A 19,506-nucleotide genomic window follows, 5' to 3' on the forward strand; every position below is an offset into this window, starting at 1 on the left:
TCATTTGCTAGGGCTGCCATTACAAAGTACTACAAATTGATGGCTTAAAACAACAGCAACTTAATGTCTCACAGTTCTGGAGGCTAGAAGTCTGAAATCATGGTGTCATCAGGACCATGGTCACTGTGAAACCTGAAGGAATCCTTCTTTGTCTCTGGTGGATTGCTAGCAATATTTGACATTTCTTGCCTCTTAGTGGCATAACTCAAATCTCTGCCTTCATTGTCACCTGACATTCTCCCTGTGTTTCTTTACATAGTCTTCCCTCTATGTGTTTGTCTCTGTGTCTAAATTTCTCCTTTTTATAAGGACACCAGTCATATGGGATCAGGACCCACCCTCATGACCTCATTTTAACTTGATTATCTCTGTAAAGACCCTATTTTCAAATAAGGTCATATTTTGAGGTACTGGGGTTACGACGTCAACATATCTTACTGGGGGGACCTGATTCAACTCACAACACCAACTAAGAGCAGAATTCTCCCCCACGCTTGCTTCCAAAGGAAATGTTGACAGCTTTTAGCAATTGGTAGGATCCTGCAAGGCTGAAAGTGCCATTCAGGGCTACTCTCTTGTCTGTGACTTCTTTGTACTGTTCCCTTGCTCTCTTGGTTTGAGGGTTTCCGTGGAAAAGGCAGAATCAGATACAAAACACTGATGAAAAAGCATTGTTTAACCTTTCCATTCTTTTAATAATCTTTATAAGTAACCCTTTTATGTAGTATATAAAATTTGTTTGGTAATCATCCTGACTTGAGAAAAGAAAAGCTAAGCTACACAGCATCGTGGGAAAGAAAATTATCAAGTATCAGTAACACCAGCCATGGTTTTATTTTCCTTCACAAATTTTATTACTTAGATATGTATCAAGATTGCTGAGGATTCCAAAGAAGCTTATCAACCCACAGTTTTAATGCCTTGTTCCAGTAATCAATGAAACCATTTTAAATACTTTTGAATTATGCTAGGGAGAGAAAAAGGAGAGAACACATTTAAAGTATATAAAGCCATTTCAAACCCAAAATACTGGAGTATTTGCCTAAAAATCCTTCGAAGTTTTCTTCTGATAATAAATAATTTGTGACTGTCATTGTGGCCGCTATTAACTTTTTAATTTTCTTCTGGAAAATTGAAGAAAATAAAATATTTTACTCAAGCAGTTATCTTGGCTCATTTAAATAACAGTAATGTGGCAATGCTTTTCTTTGACTGTATCTTTAATTAAAATTATGGATAGCTATCAATGAATAAAGTATTCTTGAGGTTAGTAATAAAATTAAAATATTTAATGTCAAAAAAGAATTATATTTGCAAATCCCCTATTGCTAATAATACAGCTATAACCCTATAGCAGATCCAAACCTGCTCTCTTGGAAGTGCTTTTTAAAAAGTAATTATGACAAACATGGAAAGTATAGAAAATAATTTGTCACATGTTCTATATTCAGCCAAATTCTTGCAGTTCTCAAGCAATTCTCCACTGTGTTCATTTGATTGAAAAAAAAAAAGTTGGTTCAGGAAACAGTAGAGAAAAAAAATAGTTAAGCCAGTTGTTCAGACAAAACCAGTAATTATGTGTCTAAATTATTTTGCCTCCTAATTCATTTGCTTTGACATCACACAGACCTAGTCTTATTCACATATGGTAGCTGGTACAAGACCACCGGGGTATTATGCAGTGAGTTACTAAACAAGTTACATTGAGCAAATCTGATGAAATCAGGATTCTAGGGGCAGGACTTACGAGACTGTGTCTTGGAGTGAATGATGAAATTTTTACAGCAGCATTAAAGAAAGGGAAAGGTATTGATTGGAGAGGGAACTAAAATTGACAGCCACCTGCATGCTCTTCTGGGGCCACCCTGTAAAGTCCTTGTCATCCTCATGAGGCAGAGAAAAGTCATCATTAGGCTTCCTGGGGTAATTCAACCTTGCAGATGACTATGCTTTCACTTGGAAATAGTTTCACAGTATGTAAGTGAAAAATACAAATTTTATTTTAGAATTTTATTTTAAAATTTTCAGAACATTTAAACACACGGGTTTTGATTTATTTTTTCTGTTCGTTGATTTTTCATGGAGTTGATGGAGATAAAAAGATCAGCTTGGCAGCTTGCTGGCATGGAACTGGAGTGTTTAGGGTTTGTTTTGCCTCTTTGCAAGATTGGTCCACAAGAACTTTAAAAGGAGAAAAAGACGATGCAAATTAAGTACGTTAGAAACGTATGTCCCATCTGTTTTTATTTCATTTTTAGAATAAGGTTTTCATACCTTCTTTTATTTTTATATTCTATGATACCACACTATAATGTTGGCCACCTCAGAGACAAACTAAATTAGCTATCCTGACCATATGGAAAGGAAAAGCTTTACCAGCTAAAGAAACAAATTTAACTCAGGCAAAAAGGCCTATGTGTTTTAGAGTTTTAAAAAAAATACTGTTAAGTGCATAGTAGGGGAATGTAACCCACCTGCATAAGTAAAATTTGAAAAAAAGTTTGGGTATTCCAAAATAGCTTTCTCTTTTCCTGGCGTCATTCAGGAATCACCCATATTTGAAGCATACTTCTGTTTATTTGTATCTGGATTTATTTGTAAGTAAACGTAATCAAAGGCATGAAGGCCCCTTGAAAGGCCATCCACTCCTTCTTTCTGCCTCCAAGTTTAATTAAATCTAACCTGCCTAAGTATACCTTATCCCACTATGAAGAAAAGCTTCAAAACTCTCCAGAGAACAAAACTTTTCCCCTACTGTCTATTCTTTGGAAAATTGAAGAAGGCATGCCTTTATAGAAAAAGAGATTTTATTTCATTCTACAAATGCCCATAGTGTAAAACATTTGATAGAAGCCCTAGGCTACCATTTTATTTACCTGGAGAGAAGCTTCTCATAAATTCACTATGTTAAATTGATGGCTGCTTCAGAAATCTCTCAATTTTAGGTTTTTATATAGACCACAGTGAAGGAATGGAACTCACAGAGGTCAAGCATGTGTTTTCTAACCACACAGAGCAGAGGAGTGTCAGCCTGATCCAGGAAGACTTCATATTGACATGTGCAGTTATTTACAGTGATTGAGAACATCAGGTTTTATGCACAACCCATGAAGACAAGATAAATAGATTGGTAGAGAAGCTTCGTCTAGAAGAGGGTCAACTGAAGTGTTTGCTGTCACCTGACTGTAACTCTCAGCACGGCCAAGCTAGGGCCACTCGACTTCTAGAGGACTGAAGTTAAAATTCACTTTATTTCATCAAAATAATAGCTAAACTTATAAGTGAAGGCATATGTTTTGGGAGTTTTTCTGTAGACATTGGAATGGCTTTTTTTCTGGACATTCCTACCAGCAGGCATTTCACCAAATGCACACTGATTACTAAAATTACCTGAATGTATTCAAGATGTGTCTCAGTATTTTTTCGGTACTAAAGGGGGTGGAATTACAGTAATAGTTCCCTTTCTCAAATCATGGGGCAGTCAGTGTAACCATTAGCTAGCCTGCAAGATAACTTTCCAACTCAGACACTAAACTAGTAGATTTCTGAAGTGCCCTGTAGTTCTCCTAAACTAAAGTTATTAATTTGCACCAGACGAAATGGACTAATCAAGCAAAAGTAATTTTGGTTTAGAAAATGTGACGTCTACATATTGATCTAGCTATTTTGGGTTTTCCGATTAATACTTGTATTAATGTTGATACCAGAGGAGACAGATAAGCAACAGAACAAGGGCCATCTCAGGCCCAGCATTGGTCTTTGACAGTGGAACATAGTGTTAATGCTCTGAGCTACGTAAATAAATACTTCCTCTCTTTTGTTTCCTGGGACTTCTTAATGTTCATACTCAACTAGTATTGTCTAGTTTATGGCCAAGCATAAAAAAAATAAATGGTTTCCTTGAAACATCCATGATGTAATTCACGTTATCAATGAAGAGAGGAAATTCAGATGAATTCCGCTTGAGGTATATTATAACCTGAAACCATTCAGCCACCAACATAGTGTTGATAGATCATCTGAGTATTGTCAGGTGGGATATTACTAAGCAGACAAAAAATGGCCATGGGTTTTTCCAAAGAAGAGGATTGTTTAAAATCTATATAGGCTGAATGTGTTAGGTGTATCACTCTGATCTAGAAAAATGACTTACGTATCAAAAAAGTTTTTCTTTGTTTTAACTTAGAGCTTGTTTTGCAGTTAAGGAATGAAGTTTTTGCAAAGCCCATTGAAAGGAAAAAAAAAAAAAGAGAAAGTACAGCTTTTCCTGGATTAAAAGGAGGGGGAAAAAATCAATGCTTACTGAAGACAATTGTTCAAGAAGTTCTCTTATAAATACACAGTAAGACTGGTCTTCAGGTAACATGAAAGGAAAATATGTGGAAGGAATAGACAGGGTCCTTTGTATATTTTTTTTTTCCATGTGTCCAAAAAAGACTATCAGAAAAAAAATTCTGGAAAGATGTTTTGTGTAGACATTTATTTTTGTTCAAAATGGCCACGTTGGCTTTTAATTTTGCATAGAGAGTATCTGTTTCAGAGCACAAGTCCATACAAAACAGCCTATTTTGCCATATAATGTTTCATTGAAAATAGTTTAAAAACATTAATCAATAGGAAAAAACAAGATGAAAAGGAGTAACATAGGAACTATACATTTTTATAATAGTGGAATTTTGCCAGTTTAACTAAGGGTATTTAGGAATATCAATGAATGTTGAATGAATGTGATTTTTAGCTAAATGTTCTTCACACACACGAACAGTTGGCAACAGTTTTGAACAATTAAACAGAATTCAAGAGTCCCAACTCTGGGTTTTCTTTCCCATTTTTCACTAGATCTTATTTTTGATGAGTGAATACTTAAAGAGAATAATGATTACATGGCAATAATATTGATAATGTAATATTACCTTACATTATTGATAATTATACCAATTACTGAGCACCCACTATGAGTCAAGTCTTATTCTCTGCTCTTTATACATTTATTAATCCACAGAATTCATAAAATAACTTGACATTTTATTATCATTGACATTTTACAGATGAAGATGCTGACACACAGAACTTGCCTAAGCTCATAAAGCTGGTACACTACTAATCACCATGTGTGAACCATGCACTGTGCTGGGCCATGGGGATAAAAAAGAATATAATGCAGTACTGAATCTTTCCAAAATAGGGGAAACAAACAAACAAACAAAAAACCCTACTAATTCTTATTATAAAAAGTGGGAAAAAATTGTTGAGTTCTTAACTGCCACGCCATTCCCTTGCCTCTACCCTTATCATGGGTTGTGAGAATATACATACACACACAATGATAAATACATATTCATAAGATCTTTTAAACAGTCTCACTTAAGTGCCTCAATGATTAGCTAACATTTTTCCTATTCTTTCTGAAATGTACTGATGTCAACACCATGCTAAATGCTCACAGGTAAATACTCCACTTTCTGGTATGCCTGTACTATTTTGTGCCTAACAGTTGAGTAGGGTGCTTTTGGAGAAAACTTTTCATTTTTTTCCAAAACTATTTACATCATTTTTATGTATAGAAATACATAACTTAATTCAGTATTATGTGAACTGATGACATAAAAATGTTCAAAGAAAGGAAGCTATTGTTTGTATGAAACCCGAAAATGAGTGCTTTGGAAAGACTTGATAAATGAATTGTTAAAAGAAATTGTTCCAAATCAGGTATAAGCAAGACAACTGCAAAAAGTTGACAAAAATTCCGGAAAGATTCTGAACTTAGCTTATTTTGCATGTATCACTGAATTTGCACTCTACATCAAAGAAACAAAAAAATGAAATTCTATATGTATTACAGACAGGTTTATGGAAGAGAGCATGAAACCCAAACTTTGACCCACAAACAAAGAAAAACTTTGACCCTATATAAAATATATATTTGTTTTAAATTTAATTAATTGGTTTAGGTAGGTATTGTATATATAATTCTATAATAATTCCTCACTTAACTTTTTAAATTACTCATTAAGTATTGGTCCAGATTGCTTCAGATAAGAATATTTCTATGATTATTAGATCTAAATTCTTTACTTTTTCTGTTAATTTGTAATTTAATGTATGTTATGTTCAATGTAGAGTATGAACAATCAGATTTTTCACAAAAGCCTCTGCCATTTGGAGAACTTTTTTAAAGGTTTAATTTGATTATGTTATAATGAAATTAAGGCATCTGTATGGATACTATTAAACCTCTAGTTTATTTTATGACATGCCAAATGAAGAATTTACCTTTCTAAAAAAAAATTTGGTAAACTAGTAGTTTAGAGGGCTTCAGGCTAGGTAGTCCTATAAAAGTATCTAAGTAGACTGAGATATTTTCCCATATGCCTCACTAGTTTCAGTTTTTAAAAAGAACATCTTGAAATGTGTATTTTCCTGCTTTTTTAAAAAACTAAGGCATTACTTATTTTTGCAAACTGTGTTCAGTATGTTTTTGAAACACAAACAAGATTTTGTATCTGGTGCATTTACTAATAAGCCCAGGTCTGCACCAGATGGGCAGGTGAAAATGTAATTATGAGGTGTGTGGAGATAGTTCCATTTCTAGGATACATGACTCTCCAGGTTATTTGTGCGTCTGTTATGTTTATCAATTCACTTTACGATTATCCTTAGGTGTATTTTAAAGAGGCGATCTTACACCACGAAAGGTCTCTAGAAGAGGAAACGTTCCTTCTTTTAACACAATTACAATAAATGGTTCTCCTTGTTTCATAACAATCAAATAAATAGAAAGACGTCAGCATTTTTCCCTGGCAGGTTTAGAAGTTTGATGCTGAAATATTGGATAGTGCACGTGGAACAAGACTAAAGTGAGTTTGCTCTTTAGTAGATAGATGCAAATTGAGTCATAGGGTATACTTTGCTGCATCATGGCTTTGGGAATAACACATAGGGCAGACAAAGCCAAACCCCATCCAGGTGGTTGAAGTCCCCACATATTCATTTGGACTGAAATTTTCAAATGTCAGGTGCCTGGAGAGCTCATTTAATGAAAAGGGTTATCTCTGCCAACCAGTCAGTAGTTGATATTTTTTTTCACCAGAAGTTGTGAAATATTATTTATGTATGTAGTAGACAGGTGCTTCCTGCCGTTGTTGTTTACTTGTGGGTTTGGGCAAATTTCCTCTTTTCCAAAAAGCAAGTTTTCCATAAAAGCAACTTTGCAACAGCCTTGCTCCTTTTGTTTGGTACCCCAGGCAAAGAGCTTTTCATGGCACTGAAATCATTCTCATTTAAAAATGGGAGCTCAGATGAACCAGTTCTTTATTGAAAATACAAAAAAAAAAAAAAAAAAAAAAAGGCAGTAAGGTATCCTTGGTTAACTTTTTAGTTATTTAAAAGTAGCTTGTTGAAGATTGAATATTTCTATGTTTCACTAGAGCCTTTAAATATAAAAGAGATATGAGACTATATCTGACACCATCAGGCATATTATATTAAAATTTATGAACAACTTCATCAAAAACCACTTTCCCTCTCCTGCATAGAGACAGATTTGTTCTGACATAAACGTTACATGGCTGGTTGCAGCCTCAGATTAATGCGAAGACCCTGGCGATTCCTTTTAGACGTTATTTTATGAAATAATACCTGTCAGCTGCTGCCTGATCCTAGAAAAGGGGGCAGGTTTTCCAGGTCATCTTGCCATCTGTCAGCTAAAGCTCATCTGTCCCTCCACATTACCACCTGATCTGTGCTAACAGGCCTCACAGGGAGGCCTGCTTCATTGGCCCAGTGGGAACCTGGGAAAGAGACTGTGTGAGGACATCACCTGTGATGCTGAGATTTAATTATCGCTGAAGTGATGAAGATGTGCAGGCAGATTGCAATGCTTTTGAATAAATTCATGGAGCGGGATGTGCTGTGCCCCTCTCCCTGCTTCCCCCTCCCTTCACTTCCCCCACTTTACCCCCGACCCTCAGCACCGGTTCCAGCAGAAGCTTTCAGATTCACCCTTAGATATTTGCAAGTACACCCTTGAAAAACACACACACACTCTAGCACAGGCACATGGGCACAAACACGCAAACACAACTAAATACGCCCACTGAAGTATCAACCTGAAATGAAAGAACAAACCATGTAGTTGGGAGAAAATTTGCCTCAGCTTTTTACAGCAAACCTGATTATTTTCTACCAAAGTTCCTTGTTATCAAATTTTAAAGCCGTATTGATTGTTGCTGACTTGAAAATCAGATTTCATTGTGGTGCCGGGCTTTTACCTACGGTTTTACTCAGTCTGTGGTAACACCAGCACAGAGTTACCTGGGGTCTCCTGTGGAGACTTAATGTGAGGGTTCACAGTGGAGGGGGGAGTGTGGTAGAATACAAAGGTAAAGAAGGCCATACAAAGCCCCCCGACACGCTGGGACGGTGGACTCCCTCATGATTTCTGAATCAATACCCTGCACAAAAGTTATTACAGGTCCAGGCCTTTTTGCCTTCAAAGCTGCTTAGGCCGTATGTGGCATTAATTCCCTCCTGTACAAAAATGTAGTTGATAATCACCTGGCTGAGGAAAGGATTTAGGGCTAGAACAGCAGATTTCCTCACAGATTACGGAATAAAACCTAGTTTCTTGGGATAAATCGGGATAATTGTAGTGAAATATGTTACCCCCATTGATTCATGCCCATGTGATACCTTTGTTAGATATCACCAAAGAGAAACATTTATGCCATTATGTGCGGTAAGATCTGATTTCCACCCTGTTCTAAGACATGCTATGCTGCACAATACACGTATTTATTTTCTTGGTTTGGGGAGCCTGCCTTCAGTCCAGAGGCCAATTATTAAGCAAGCACTTAACTCAATTGACTCCTAATTATAAAGTTACAAAAGAAAATGATATGCTACTACTAGGCCTCTTTCTTGTCACCTTGTGAGCACAGTCATGGCCCTGAACTGCACTTGACCACATGGCTGTCAGAGGCTACAGAATTTCCTTCCCAACATACACCTCTCCCTGAGAAGGAAGATTTGGAACAGCCAAAGAAGACCCAAGGGTTTTTTCCAGCACAACAGCAGACTGAAATTGTATCTTATCCTTTTCTTTTTTAAGGGAAATCGTGAGCAAACATTGCCTTAATTCACATTTCAAAAATAATTACTACAGATTCAAGACATTTATCATGTTGTCATTGGAACCTGGGAAAGGTTATTCTTGTGGTACTTCAGGTCACAAACAAGAACGTATTATTAGAAACTAACACACAGGCTATCCAAGAGATTCCTCGGGGAAAAATAGAGGTCCATTGGCTTCGAAAAAAGGTGGCAGGAATGAATTAGGTAACAGGGGCCCAGAGAAACTTATCAGGCTCTGAGTGGGTCAGTTTCCAAAGTAACTCCTATCCGTTACATTATGTAACTCTAGTGAGAACATGCTGGGAAAGTACCAACAGTCACTATTATATTTTTCCAAATACTACTTTTATTCTCTGAAATGGTATGGATTTTTATGAAGCTGCCATTTTCCAATAACTCCAAAGAAAATGTAAACATGAATAAACATATAATATAAATATAAAAATTTTAAAACAGAAATATTATTCTCCCAAGTCTTTTGCCAATTGGCCCACATCTTTAACCTTTTTCTATTTTCAAAAATATATTGAAATCATGTTTTCTGGAAGAATTATTGTATATTTCATCCACAGATGTAGTATTGATCGATTTAAAAACCTTAAACATTCTATTCAGTGTTAAATTCCACCTAGATTATGTGAACATGTATTTAGAAATGCGACTTCAAGTAATGAGTATATCCCCACAATAGGTACCCTTTAGCGCACAGTAACACTGGCACATACACTCTACTTATAAAAGACAAATGAGATTGGGTTTGGATAGCTTTGGATGAGTGTGGTTGTTTCAGCAGCTTGAAGTGATGCTTTGAAATCAGCAAGTGAGGTAGATGGATGAGGTTTTAAAGAAACATAAATAGAAAATAACGAACATGCTGAGAGGTTTTTGTTGTTTTGGCTTTGGGGGCGTTTAGGAAAAATTCTGCACAACATATATGGCTCCTTGATATGATTTTGACCTCTGGATGTCTGATTAGCTTTGTCATTTGAGAATTGTTCATTCTCAAAAGAATTGTCATTTGAGAATTGTTCAGTAATCAGTAAGAAAATGTCATATTCTTAAGCTAACTCAATGTAGATGCATATCCCAAGATATAAATCTTGACAAAAAAATGTTCTTAAAAGCCCATAGTCAAGCTTAAAAATATAGGGAATTTGTCAATATATTCATCATATATATATATGAAAATATATAAGATGAATAAGAAAAAAATGATTTTTCTCCACATACATCTTAGTTTTTTTCTCCTTGTTTTACAAAGCAAATTACAATGTGTACTTACTTCCAAAAAGATTATTTAAAATATCTTTCATTGTAAAGGTATCTGTTTCTGTTTTCAGTTTTGGATTTGTTAATTAAAAAAACGATTGAACCTAGATATCCCAAAAGATCTAGACAGCCAAAGTTAGCCTTCTTTATGCTTTGCCTAGATTATAAGATTTAGAATTATGTAAATTTTATAATCTAGGAACTGACATTTTCGATATGGCAGTATGTGCACCAAGAGCTAGGACTTGTATCACCAATAGTAATTTATCCATTAGGCAGACATCATTATTTTTTTTTTTTTTTGCGGTAATAAACACTATTTTATAGTTTGGTATATTTATAATGCAGTAGGTGTATATGCTTTTACAGTTTAATTTTAATTGCTAATATAGTTTAATTAAAAATTTTAAACTTTCTTTGTAAACAAAGCATAGGCAACTACATCAGGTTCCTCATCAATACCATTTTAATGGCTCCATAGCATTTCATGTGTGCATATATGTACTAGGACATTATCTTTTCTTTTCTTTATCCATGAAATGGGAATTACTAACATCCTGCTTACCAGGGTTATTCTGAAGATCAGAGATGGTGTATACATAAGGCACCATGCACAATGCTGTGCACTCAGAAAGTGCTTAATAAATGATACTGGAAGTTATTATTTCTGTTCATAAGATGGTCCCTGCATTTCAGATCATCTAATAAACATAAACATTTATGACTTTTTTGAGTTCTTAGAATATGTATATAGCCAACTTTCATAAAGGCGACATCTGCATATTTTATGCATTCACTCTTGTCTGACTTTGGTTTCTCTGGAGCAGGGGTAGACAGCCTCTTTGAGGGCAGCATCTGTTTACCTCTATCCCCCTGCCCCCCACTTTTTTAACCTCCCCCCTTGGTGTCCACCGCAGTGCTTTGCACATGGTGGACACTCTATTTGAGGAATTAATTACTGAACAGTTTCTGATAAGGGAGCAGTTTTTGGTTTCCCTGTTTCCTTAAGACATCATTATTAATATTACTAAGAATAATGCAACCTATCCATAACTTATCTTCTGAAAAGAACACTTCAGATAATTTATGAGAAAACTGGCGTTATTACTTAATTGGTACTTAAGAAATGCAAAGTGAAATTAGGGAGAAGGCCATTAAAAGAGGTGTCTTTCACAGGACTGTTTTTCCAGTTGGAATGTAATTGAAACAGAAAGAAATACTTCAGATTGTTGTTACTGTAAAGCCAATCTGTCTCTAGGGAAGACAATCCACTGAATATTTCCATGGAACAAGCATTACTTCTCAGTACCCTTTGTCAGCATTGGCCTTCTTATGCGCCAGAGGACGGGACACACCAGGATCACATCCAGCTTGCTTCCGTGGTTTAGGACACAGCAAAAATTTACAAGAATTTTTGTAAAAACTCCACCCTTTTCTAAAATAAGGGTTTTAATTGTTGATGAATATACACAGTGATCACTAAATAAGCACACAGAACATACTATGACAACTTAATTAGAGCTTTTCAAATAGACTTCTTTGCTCATCCAATATGACAAACACTCAACAACTTCCCTACAACTTTAAGCTACAACCTCATTATCATTCTGTATAAACTAATAGACTCTTAGGCATCAACATAGCCATAAATATACTAGTTTGTGAAGAATATGGAGATGTCCAAGGTGACTCAAGAGCTAGTGACGGCCAAGACTAGAACATAAGTGATTCTCTTCCTTGTTGGCAAGTTAGAAAAAAAATTAAAACTGTAAAACACAAATCCTACACTAAAATTGCGGGCACATGGAAAAATAATGAAAACCATGGCCAGAAGGCCTGCTCACAGTGCAAGTGTGGTTCTCCAGGGACCCAGACTAAATATTATAGATACGTTACACACTCTGTGCAACTTCAGCTTCACTTTTAATAGTGATAGTGATAAATGGAATGTCTTCCAATCGCCCATATCCCAATTGATAACCTTTGATGACTAGTACTGTCTTCTACCTACTGAAAACAGTAGAGATGAAAATATGAAAGGAAACTCCCAGAAAATGGCATGTTTCAGGAGTAGGCATCTTTTCATCTTAGTTAAGGACTTCTGAAGTACAAAGAATCATCCAATATACTTCAATAGGACTTTTGTTTACCATTTTGAAATGATTGTTATTATCCTTAGAACTAAAGAGATGAGTAAAGTCTCAGAACATGGTAAAATGTATTTTCTAACAAAAAGAAATGAGGCAACTTAATGATCAGCAGAACTTTTTCCTTGCTACACATTGTGACAAGGAGAAGATAAAAGATTATAAGACTCCATTCTATATTGTATCTTCAAGAAAAAATTAGTGTGAAAATGGTCAAAAATTACCATTCATGGAGGATAGGGCAAAGGAGGAAGGGAGGAATTGAGAGTAAGAGAGAAGATTATTATACCTTGCCTGAAAGACACTGTATATCTGGATCACCTACCACCATAGTGTAACAAGAAAACCACACATGAATAGTAAAAGCTCAAAGCACCTGGAGTATATAATGTGAAGAATACAATAATTTTTTTAAGTGCCTAGTTGTTAACATTAAATGAGCTTGAAATTTATTGAGGAACAGTCATTATTGTCCAAGAATATCAAAGAGAGATTAAATCAGACTACAGAAAGGAAAGGCCAATAAAGAGATGGCATTTCAGCTGGACCTTCAAGAATTTAGTAGATATTCAATAGGCAAGGAGTTTAAGGGGATTGCAAGTGAGAATGAGGGACCACTCAGTCAATAATTTTTGAGCCACTCTTACAATCTAACATTGACCTAGAACAAAGAATTCACTAGTGAACAAAACATAGTCCATGTCCTCATGATGTTTATAGTCTAAATGGAAAGATATAAAGCAAATATTTAAATATACACACACATGCAGAGTGCAGTTCAGGAAAAGTACAAAGTACAACGAGAGCACACCAGTGGTTATCTCCAGAAGATCTCCTTCCTATATAAAAAGCAAAAGACATTATTAGTGTTAAAGACTATTTTTAGCTGTATCTAGTCTAACATGTCAAGAAAGACTCTCCTGGGGAAGAGATCTTTCAATTAGGAGCAGGAGAATGAGTGAGCATACACAGGTGAAAAGAGAGGCTAAGAGAATTACACACACAAGGAGCATCTTGTTCAAAGATGCTATGATAGGAGAGAGCATGGCATGTTTGAAGAACTAAAACGTTCTGGAAAGAATGCAAAGAGAAAGATAGAGCATGGAAAGGCATAAAGCCATGAGGTAGGCAGAAACAGATAATGCAAGTCCCTGTCAGCTATGCTAAACATGTTTCACTTTTATCTGAGAGCAATGAGATGCCACTGGTGGTTTTAGGAAGCAGAAACAAGGTAAGTTTGTCCTGGAGTACAAGGCACATAGTGGGGCATGGAGGAGGATGAGTGCTAATCAAAATCTGAACCAGAACACAGAAATTCCAGGGAACGCCAGCACTTCATTCCTATTGTATTCCTTGATGGTGTAAAACTATTTGTCTTCACCACTTCACCAGAGATGCTGTCAGCTTCTGTGTACATTTTACTCCCCTAAAATTTCATCATAAATCAAAGATGCTTTACCAAAGGTCTCATTCAAAAGGAGGTGACATAATGCTGCATATTAATTTTCTGATTTGCTGAGTCTGTTTTACTCAGCTGTGTTTAAGGGCAACAGAAATAACCTAAACATTTATATTGTCATTGCCACTGTGCTTCCATAAAATTCTTCCATTTTAACAGATTAAAAAACATTATCAGAAATATCACCAGATGTTCATGAACCAAATCATAGGATCTTCTCTGTGCCATGACTGCATTTTCAATAATATACCAAGGAATGTAGACTAATGGCTAACGTGAATCAGGAACACAACATCACCTGCTATGGGTTTTCACAAGCAGTGAGGCCCCCATTCAAGTGGTCCCTAGCGGCTAGAGTAACATATAATTTAATGATGCTATGACAGACCATGTAAAGGATCTGATTCAATCAAAGGAGCCTATTGTTTCTTAGAGTGAGCGCCATGTAAATATTCTAAAGAAAAAGTGGTTCAAATTATTTTCTTTTTAATCAAAGATGGTGTTTTCAGCTTTCTGAATGATTTCATGAGCCTTTCCTAAGGAAATAAAAATATCCTAGAGCACAACCCATCTGTTGAGATTAGTTGTCACTCTGCTAGATGTACATCAAAGCCTAAGTGGTTACAGCACATTCAGTCAAGAAGATGAAGCATTCCAATACCCAATATCCCAAGAACACCCTGAACTGCAGTACCAATTGTGATTATAGTAGTTTCTCTCTTGGATATAGTTCTTTGAAGTTTGTAATGAATATTTATATGAATTATCTCATGATTTCTCACATTTAACAATAGACACAGGGAGATGTAGTATGACTTCATGACATACCCAAAGTTAGAGATGGAGGAGGTGGGAGAATTACTGAAATATTCTTGACATTTCCTTAGATTGAGTTCTTGTCATCCATGTTATTTTCTCACTTTGCAATGCTGCAAAGAGTAAAAAGCCAAGGAAACTACTTTTTGCTAGCTCAAGTACAACCTGTAGATGGAGGAAAGTAGATACAGTCTCTTGACAATGGACTATGGCTAGGGGTCAGATGACAAAAACCCTAAACATAGTATGGACAATTATTCCATCACAGTGGATGAAGTATATTCACTGATTTATCAGTACATTACTGATTTATGCAGAAAATAATGATAAATAATGATAAATAAGAATGATGATAAAGATAAATATGAACAATAACAATAAATAAGAGTGATGTATATTTTCAACTTTAGTTTTATATAATGAATGTGTGAATAGTATTTAGGTTTCTGGTCATTTTTCATGGGTGGTACATTTTTAATATAGTTTTTAATTACTTATTAAAAATTGCTGAATTCCACAGATTCTCAACAGAAGATAAAGTTGGCATACTAGAGATACTTTTATGAAAGTAACTAATATCTTAAAGATATAGGAATCATAACTTTACTAATAATTAGTTAAAAACAAAGAAAAAATACAATATAATCCTAGAACATTTTACTCATGGACTTTTCATTTTTTGCTTATTTTTTTTTCATGGATAGTAAGTTGTAACAAAATTAAGAATGCTACAAATTCTAACACTTTAAGTAAAACTGGGGTCTACAATGCATTATACCCGGTGTGGTGCTGGATGTCACTGTGGTCATGAATTTCCACTAATTTGAAATTTCCCTAACATGTAAGTCTATCTCACCATGCTTCATCTTCATTTGGAATGTTTTAGAGTATTCCTCTGAAATTATATGGAATGTGTACAGATAGATTCATACCTTCAATAAATTGATTATAAAAATCTCAAAAAAGAAAAAAAAAGGAAAGCAATAAATTATTTTTCTGAGTAGCTCAATGAAAGTTAAAAGCTGAGTGTAGACCATTATCATTAACTCCTTTCAACCTTGAAATGTCTGCTTTCTGCCTTGAGTGGTAATTTCTCAAATAATCTGCCTTTAAAAAGGTTCAAATTGTATGGGAAGTCCCACATGTATGAGTCATCTTTATTACATCCTTCCATATTGGAGACATAAGAGCAAGAATAAGATTTCATATTTCTCAGCCTGAGCAGTTAGACTCCAGGAAGAGATGCTGGTTAGGTTGATACTGTGTTATAATTTACACAAAGTTAATGTTCCCTTCAATGATGGGTTAAAAGTCATTCACCAAAACTCTAAGAGAAGTGGACTTTCCTGGAATTTTACTGCCTCCACCGTTGCTTAACCTAAGCAGCCTAGCTGGGGTTTAGGAAGCTTTCAGTTCTGAGCTTTTGTAGTTGCTAACTCGGCTTGTCGTAAATGCATCCAACCTGTATTTCCATCTGCAGCGTTGTTGATTTTCTCCAGAAAATACTGAGGCACACTCAGTTTATAGGCACAGATGACTGGGTTAAGGGCTTCCTCCAAGCATAATGCCATATATGATTGAATGTAAACGACCAGCTCTGATCATCACCCACACAGTGGAATGGAAATAAGAGTTGCTGAATGATCCTGAATTTTCTGGTTCATAAACAAATAGAAAATAACAAGCCTAATATATTGAGTTTTATGTGCAGTTTGGCCACGAGACAAACTTTTTTCCCCTTGCAATGTTTAATGAGAAGCATCCCTCTCGTTGCTCTTCCAATTTAGATTTAAACTTCCCTATCTCAGATAATCAATTGCTTATAATACATGGAAAAATCCTTAATATTTTGAAATGGTTTCTGGCATCTAATTACACAGGATTTTTGACCTGGCTAGACAGATAATGTTAACACAGCTTCAATACTAAACAAGTCTGAACATGTGTGCTCTTGACTTTTATTAAACTCCTACTGAAGAAACAGATTAATTGGAGGCTGATTCACTGGTGAACAGGCGTTAAAGACAGAAGGACCTTCTCACATTTTGTTCTGTTATCCAGGCTTATGCCATCTCAGGTTGGCAAGGAGATCCCAACTGTAGTGTTTTGAAATATAACTGAAAGAAATTGTAGAATACCAGGTGCAAAAAAAAAAAAAAAAAAATGCAAGCCACTTATAAAATGTTGATCTGATTTCTTCCTTTTTCTCTTGCCAAATGGCCACCTGACACTTTATGGACTCAGGTACTGCCCAGACAGCATTTCATCTAAGAATATAATGTGGAGGTTGATTATGGAGGCTAGCAGCTGTCATAATTATTCCTTACACCATTATTACTTTTTCCTTCCTTTTAGAAAATTTTTTTGGAAGAACATGGGTACAAGCTGTGAGGAAACCATTTCAGATAGCCTCAAAGAACATTGAGGTGAAAGAAAGTGCCCTTCCTTGGCAGCTTTGCTTCTATCTATAAAAGCTGGAATTTTATCCCCTGATGTTTCCTTTCCTGTTTAATGGTTTATATCCTGTAAGATAAGGCATAAATAAATAAATAAATAAATAATAAAGACACTAGGAACTAAGTTGCTGGTGAACTGGAGAAAGGCCCTGTAATGTATTTGCAGATGTAAGGTATTACAGTTTACAGGGCTTTCCCATGTATTATCTCATTCATAATATCTCTGTGAAATACGTGTCACCAGATTTTTACAGCTGGGAAAATTACCTCTTAAAAAAGTTAAGAGACTTCCTAAAGTAACTCATGGAGTAAGTTGGGCAATAATGACTCCAGCCCAAACCTTTTGACCCCAGGTCTGCTTGGGGCTTTCTTAGGAATGTGCCCCCTGGAAAGTCTCTGAATAATTCTGGGTCTAAATCTTTTCCTCTGTCAAAAAAGGACATTGGTGGAAAGACCATCTTTAAGTCTCCTTCCAGTTTCAAAATGTGATCTTGAGATTTGATTATAAAACTGTAGAATCGTAGAAATAAGCAACAAATTTCAAGAAATAGTCAACAAATATCTGGTACAACTTGACTCTAGGAAGGTGTGACCTGTGCAGACCCTCAAGGTCACTTGGAGCACACCCTCAGGTCTAGTTCACACCACTGGAGGTTCTGTTAACTGTTTCTTTTTGACAAAGTTCCATTAGCATCATCAGTTTCCTCTGTGTAAATACTTCTGTGCAAGCCAGTAACATAAATGTTGGGATGAGTGTAAGGGTTTCAGTGTTCAGTTGGAAAGATTACATTTCATCACATTTCAGGGAGTTTAAGGTTCAGCAAAAGGAAAGAAGTAGTCAATTGGTTGAAAGTGAAGGATGGGAAGTTAAGATAGTGGCTCTCCATAAGGAGCTTGCACCTTGCATTCTATTTGTAAATAAATTTTTATTTACATTTATTTCACAGAGGCAAAAGCAATGATTATTTACTTGTTTGTTTATCTATACCCTGTGTCCTTTCCACCAAAGTTTTGAGATAGCCCATAACACTACTTTTAAATATTTGATTAAATGCCCTAAAACCTCCTGAATATTAGCTATCACATTAAAAAATTCAAGTGCCATGCACATCGTTATATTAATTCACTTCAAGCTAAGGTGGACATCCATGCAGTTGAAATGAAACCACAGTAGATACAAGAATAATAAAATACAAAGTGGAGCACTTACTTTCAGTGAATATTTTTAAAGTATTATAGTGGACTATACTTTTTATTTTTAATGTATGGACTGATTGTTCAACTCTTATTTAGGTTCTTTCCTGGATAACAAATAGCTAACATGAAATACAGTAGAACTGTGGGACGTTTTCTAGTCTCGATTACTAATAGAGGAGTCTAGTAGAATTTTCTATGTGTGTTGTGCAACAGCTGATTGGAGACTTTCTGATTTTTTACTACATTTCAACTTCAATGTAGAATGAAAGTCCAAGAACTGAGTGAACTTTTACATATCTAAACATGCAAGCCTGGTAAAACCGTTCTGCTTGCTAAAAGATGTTATAAATATCGAGATTAGTTTCTTCTAAAATTACCAGTGCCAGGTGCATTCCATTTCTTATGTCATATAATATTCTGTTACCAGTGTTCACAGTTTAAAAGAAGGTTTAAAGAATGTGTAGACAAAAGAAAAATGAGTAAAGACATTTAAATGTGACAACTGTATCTACACAACCTACATGGTAAGTGCTGAGGAGTAGGATTTTTTCTTTAGTGTTGTCTTTGTTTTGCTTAGGTGGAATAACATGATGGGGGTATGTATGTACAGTTCTGAATTAGCTATTGTCTCCATCATAAATAGGTATAACAGTTTGATTATATAAATCAGTTGCAAAACCAATGTTACTATATTTTGTTTGTTGTACTTCCCATGCATAAAATCTCAGCACTCAAGATGTCCCCATAAAATCCTTCACTAAACCTTTGTTTTAAAGTATTTGAAAGGACATCATTCCATGTGGGAATATTACGTACAGCCACTGATTCAACAGTAACTGAGAACTTATGTACAAAACATTCTTTACATATTGACAAATATTTCTAAAAAATGAATTGGTATTTTTTGTTGTTGAGTGTTTCATGAATGACCTTTACCTCTGTAGACATATGCAGTTTTCAGTTTTTTGGGTGAGACTTTCAAAATATTTTTTTAGAGTGTTCAATGTTAGCAGTGACATTTTTACAGTGA

The 19,506-nt window shown here is 35.3% G+C and overlaps 1 protein-coding gene across 2 annotated transcripts in view; it reads left to right on the forward strand.

Annotated features, from left to right (window-relative positions):
* The window catches only part of ARHGAP15 (Rho GTPase activating protein 15), a 610,484-nt gene that overhangs the window by 255,987 nt on the left and 334,991 nt on the right, over window positions 1-19,506 (forward strand). The gene's annotated exons all lie outside the window — the stretch shown is intronic.

This window comes from Balaenoptera acutorostrata, chromosome 8 (genome assembly GCF_949987535.1).
Source record: "Balaenoptera acutorostrata chromosome 8, mBalAcu1.1, whole genome shotgun sequence".
NCBI lineage: Eukaryota > Metazoa > Chordata > Mammalia > Artiodactyla > Balaenopteridae > Balaenoptera > Balaenoptera acutorostrata.